The following is a 6,479-nucleotide window of genomic DNA, read 5'->3' on the forward strand; positions in this document are numbered from 1 at the left end:
TGTTTCCCCATTTTTTAAACCACTATTTAAACTAGTATGTCCAATCCGCAACCTGTTTATCAATATTTCCTCTCTTCTATTTATTATACTATTATATCTTATGATAATATCTTTCTGTATTTTATATAAATGTCTTCCTTTTGCTTCTAAATTCCATCTCTCCTGCCATATATTATTTATTTTATCTTTAATAATTACTTTTATTTCTGTTCTACTTAGCGGGACATCATATTCAATTTATCTTGCCTTAACTGCTTCTTTAGCTAATTTATCTACTTTTTCATTACCTAAAATTCCTTTATGTGCTGGAACCCATGTGAATTGAATACGTATTTTTTGTTGCTTTATACCATACATTAAATAACTGACTTAATCTAAAAGATCTTGACGGCTTTCATATTTTCCACTTTTAAAACTAGTCAGGCAAGACATTGAATCTGAAAAGATAACTACATTTCTAGGCTTCACCTCCAGCACCCATTGCAATGCCAAAATAATTGCCAACATCTCTTATGAAAAAATGGATAAATTATCTGTTCTTCTTTTTATAGAAATATTTTCTTTCTGAATATATACTGCTACTCTTGTTTTACCATATATATATTTGTGTCATATTTTTATACCTTATAACTAAATACTGCTGAATAATTTGATACAAACCTCCACAAGACTGTTCTATTTTTTTATTATTTTTTTGTTGTTTCTAAATTTACTGTTGGCATTTCAAATAATCATGGAGCAATTTTAGATGTAATTACAGTTTTACAGTATGCTATATTACTTATCCCAAAATACTCTGCATAAATATGTCCTTCCCATCCAAAACTCCTTATGTGATGGCCATATTCCCAACATTCTCTGAATATCTGTTTAGTAGGGTGATTTTCCTCATATCCTTGTAAATTTATTGACAGTTTCATCCTCCTTAAGTCCAGCGGCATTTCTCCGGTAATCACCTGAAGAGCAGGAATTGGAGATGTTCTAAAAGCATCACAACATATTCTAAGTGCTTTAGCTTGGATTCTATCTAAATAGACTTAGACTTAGACAACTTTATTTGTCATTCGGTATGCACAGAGTGCGTACAGAACGAAATTTCGTTTCATACAGCTTTTGTAAATTGCAGTAGAAGTTAAATTACAGTTTTAGGTATGGCAGAGATGTAGAAGTAATTAGTAGACAATCTAATAACAATGAATTTGCATCTGACTTGTAAATGATACATCCATAGTCCAACACAGATTGAATTAAACATCATATATTATTTTCAAAGATGTGCTAGTTGCCCCCCAGTCATTCCCTGACAAACGTTTCAAAATATTAATACCTTTTTTACATATATCAATAATCCTCTATATATGTATCTTAAATTAAAGTTTTTCATCAAACCATACACCATGAAGTGCATCGTCACCGCTGCATTGTATGGGGCAGAAAGTAGTGAATGTCTATGTTCCCTGTGTATGTTTTAAGTATTCAGATAGAAAGATATGGAGTTTACATATACTTGTAAACAAAATTATAGAGATTAATTGATAGAGATTGGCAGCCAATCTGCCAATTGGCTGCCAATCTGATCGATTATTTATATATATATATATATATATATATATATATATATATATATATATATATATATATACATACATATTTATCTATCTATCTATCTATCTATCTATCTATCTATCTATCTATCTATCTATCTATCTATCTATCTATCTATCTATCTATCTATCGATCTATCTATCGATCGATCGATGTTGATTGTGACCCAGGGCCAACAAAAACAACTCTTTTAAGCTCAGTGGCACAGCAGAAAACATTTCAAAAGCAAAAATAAAAAAAAGTATTATAATAATGATTTAAGCCAAGTCCTGCCCACCTGTACATCCATAAGCTTGAGACTTGATCTTTTGCTCTTTGGCATATTTCAAAATGGTCGTATTCCCATAGTTTTAGAAAACTATATATGAACCAGAATTTGAACTATGAACTAAATCTAATGGTACAGTCTGCCTATAAGTTGGATGTAAAAAGATTAAAGAGATTCTATTTTTTGAATCAATGAAAGTTATGTTGCATTGAAGTGTTGCAACTGTTCAGAAGTGATAAAAGCTCACGTAAACACGCATGCCCTATGCCACAAATAAAGCAAACCTTCTTTGAAGCTCTCCTGTACGTCCCACACATGCATTCCTGAACACAATGTTCTAGTATGCCTTGGGCTCTCCTTAACTTGTTTTCAACCAGTTCTTACAGTTTGCCTGCAAAAGATTTCCATAGAATCTTTCACCTGTCTCTCACATGACTGTGTAAAAAATGTTGCCTGCACTTTCTTGCATTGTTTCATTATTGCTTGCATTCCCCAGTTGGGTGTAGTGTTAGCTGTCAGACAGAGGGCCTAAAATTTGACTCTAGAAGACAGTTTGCTATATAGAGAAGTTTCTGTCGACACAGAGTTTTATTAGAATAAAACAAGGTCCAAGGCTCCATCTATCACCACCATACTTGAATGTTTATTTGAAGTTGTTTTGAATATATTCTTTTGGTTTTCTTCAAAGATGGTGCATTTTTTTCTTAAGGCCAAGCCTTTCTACTCTGATCTCATTCAATTCAATTCAATTTTATTTATATAGTGCCAATTCATGATGCATGTCATCTCAAGGCACTTTCCAAAGTCAAATTCAATCAGATTATACAGGTTGGGTCAGATTATACAGATTGTTCAGAAAGTAAAATTTTTTTTAAACTATTCTCACAAAAGATTTAATAACAATTTTGTTATTAAATAGTATAGTTAGTACACTTTCAGTAACTTTGAATAGTCGTATGACTCAAATGCAGAGAAGGGGGATCAATAAAGGTTAAAAAAGACCAAAAGACCAGAATTATTAATAAGATATCAAAAGGTATTTTGTTTTTCTTGTTTGATAATTGAGGTCATTCAATTTTTTAACATGGTAGGGCTTAGCAAAAATGTGTTGAAATACACAATCATGTGCATTATAAATATACATATATATATATATATATATATATATATATATATATATATATATATATATATATATATATATATATATATATATATATATATGTGTGTGTGTATATATATATATATATATATATATATATATATATATATGTGTGTGTGTATATATATATATATATATATATATATATATATATATATATATATATATATATATATATATATATATATATATAAAGTGAGTGAGTGACTGGCGGCTACATACACAAGCAGAACAGATACACATTCCAGGTTCAAATAAGGAGTTAACATTTAATTCATTGACCAGGTGTTTCTAGGACCCTACCAAGATAAACATTGAAGAACAATAAAAAAGCTTTTACCATAAACCTTATTGATGGGTACCCATTATAAAAACTCCCACTTGTCTAGGGTCACTCTCGTGGAGTGACCCTGCAGACCCCATACTACTTGGACTCCAGGCCACACAATTTAACTATATTTTTTAAAACTTGGGTAACTCTTACTGCTTCAATAAAAATACATGATTAATTTAAAAACTGATTATATATTTCCATAACAGTGGCTTTAGCAGCAAATTATTGGAAATGCACATAAAAGACAAATTATCAGCAAATGTTATGAGGAAGTCATCTGCAAGCTACAGTTTATTACTAAAAATCAAAAAGTGTATCATCTGTAAATTGGTTATCATTAAAAGAACCTGTAAAATAAAGCTTTGAAATAAAAAAGGTTGCTTTACAACATTATCGTAGTTGTTTTGGTTTCTGTCTGAACTTCATTCCGGAGAACAGGATTGGTACAAGAACTTATTTCCTTGGACTTAAATATGAACTAAGTCTACTGATACAGTGTAATTATGTAAATTTAATGGTACATTCTACCTATGAGTAAGATGTAAGAAGGTTAGAGAAAGATTCTGAGTTTCTGAACTAATAACTAATATTAAGTTTCTTTTCTCTTAAATGTTCAGGAATGCCAACAATCAGGGCCCACCTTTCTTTGACGCTCACCTGTACGGCCCACACGTGCTTTTCTGAAGATAATTGTTCTACTATGCCTCAGACTCTCTAGCTATAGGAGTTAACCTGTGTGAGTTTCGCCGTCAAAGACTTCATTAGTGAAGTTTAAATACCTACCATGACTCACAAGCTTTAAAACGTCCCGCAGCCGTTTACTGTAAAAATAAAAAATGTCTCTAACACCATTGTGTAACAGTTCTAACTGGCTCTGTTATTTTGTTTCTTCATTGCAGTCTGGGCGTAGTCTTAGCTGTCAAACAGGGGGCCTAACATGTTTCTCTAGAATATTGTCTGATATGCAGATAAATGTTGTTGACTTATGGGTGTAAAACAAGGTCTAAAGCACAACTTGTCAAGGTCCTCAAGGTCCAAACCTAAGACTAACAAAAGTGACAGAAAAATCAAAACCAAATACATAAAAAGAATTAAGAAAAGTTTGGAAAGCAAAGTTTTAAGAAGGTGAGAACAGATCCACAGGATCAGCAGGCTGAGCGACTCAAACAATGGCCAGCGAGAAGAGACGTTCTGGCAGGGAGTAGTGAGTGAGGCAGTTATAAGTAAGCCAGGTGGAAGGACTTGTTGATAATTAGTGGCAGCAGGTGACGCCAAATATGAAGAGTGGGTGGTAGCTGAGATGAACATGGAACTGTAAAGGATCAATTAGACCAAAAGCTGAGAGTTTTCTTTATTCCCAACCAAACCACATCATATCTAGACCTAGAGGAATTTCGGTGTGTCATAAAATACAGTCTTCAGACTAACGGGGAACAGAAAAGGTTCAGAGTAAATCAAGAAAATAGCACAGCTAGGTAAATCACAATGAATGCATTGCAGTGTATTTCTAATACAAGAATGCAAATGCATCATTTGTTTTACCTTTTTTCTGTCTCTTCTTGTCTTTTTTCATGTTGTCTAGCTTTTTACTCCTTGTTGTTCCCTCCCTTTTTTCTCTCGATTTATTGTCTTCCTGTCTTTTTCTTAGCGTTTGAATTTCTCTCTCTTTTGTCCTGTTTTTTTTCTTATTCTTCTGTCCCTTTTTCCCCTTTTGCTCTTCATGTCCCTTTTTCGTATGGTTTTCCTCTCAATGTTTTCGTTTTGTCCCTTTTTCTAGTAATTGTAATTTCTTTCTTTTTTCCCTAAAATGTTATTTTGTGAACCTTGGCCTCAGCAAATCTTGCAGTAAGGTGATCCATATCTGCTGACTTCAGTGAGGAAGGAGTCTTCCTTCATTAATCCAATTCTCATTCAGCTGATTGTTCTTTCCTGTGTTTCCAAAAAGGCAGCAGCAAAAACAAATAAAACAGTCCTTCTTTTCACTGTAGACAAGCAATGTTCTGCTTATCTGTTCTCCATTTTTCATTTACATGAAGTAATAGCTGCTAGTAAATCTGCACCAGTCTTCATTTCTTGGCAAGATCCTGTCCTTCACCTTTTCTACTCTACTACTATACATATTTACATTGATGGTTACAAATTTGCAAAACCTTCATGCTCAGTGGAAATCTTGTACCCCCAAATGAAGATTTAATGTTAACATTTGTGATAAACTGAACAAGTCTTCCTTTGAGGACTGACTTCTTAAGCCAGAGCTCTTTTTAAAAAAACTTGTCTTGGGCTGGAAAATGAATTATGACACAGCTGAAAATCGGCTGCATGTCACAGGAAAAACTATTAACGCTACAAGTGTGACAACTGCTTAAACTTCCCATAAGTAAATCAATTCATTTAGAATTAGCTTGACTCTAAAGATCTCCAGTTGTACACAATAACAGCAATTACAAGCAATGTTAATACAAAGCAATGTTAATACGAAGCAGAGTAAAAAGTTGATAATAACTTCCTTAAGATATAGAGTTCCTGTTTTATGAATGCATAACTTAACTTATTAAGGACTAAAACACCTGCTTGACTACCTGTAAAACCTAAGGGTGATTTTAGAAAGACCCCCAAAAGCCTGAAGTTTTCCTTAAATTCAACATGAAAAACAAACACCTAAATAACTGATTTCTTGTCCTTTGTAGCAAAAAAAAAGAAAAATAAAGGAAATTCCTTACTTTAAAATGACCCATAAGCTTTCCCATCTTTAATAGGATAAAGAAATACTTATCTATATAGGGGGGACGTCCCCTTCAACGGTTTAATACTCACTAGTTGTTGATCTGGCGGATGCTGTTCCTGGACTTCAGTTCAGCGTTTAACACCATCATCCCACAACACCTGGTGGGAAAACTGGAACATCTGGGCTTCAGCACACCCCTTCGCAACTGGCTGCTAGACTTCCTCACCAACAGACCTCAGTCGGTCCGGGTCGGACAGAACACCTCTGATGTCATCACCCTCAGCACGGGCTCCCCTCAGGGCTGCGTCCTGAGCCCCCTACTGTTCACTCTGATGACACACGACTGCGTTCCCAGGTTCACCACCAATCACATCGTGAAGTTTGG

This window comes from Fundulus heteroclitus, chromosome 24 (assembly GCF_011125445.2).
Source record: "Fundulus heteroclitus isolate FHET01 chromosome 24, MU-UCD_Fhet_4.1, whole genome shotgun sequence".
NCBI lineage: Eukaryota > Metazoa > Chordata > Actinopteri > Cyprinodontiformes > Fundulidae > Fundulus > Fundulus heteroclitus.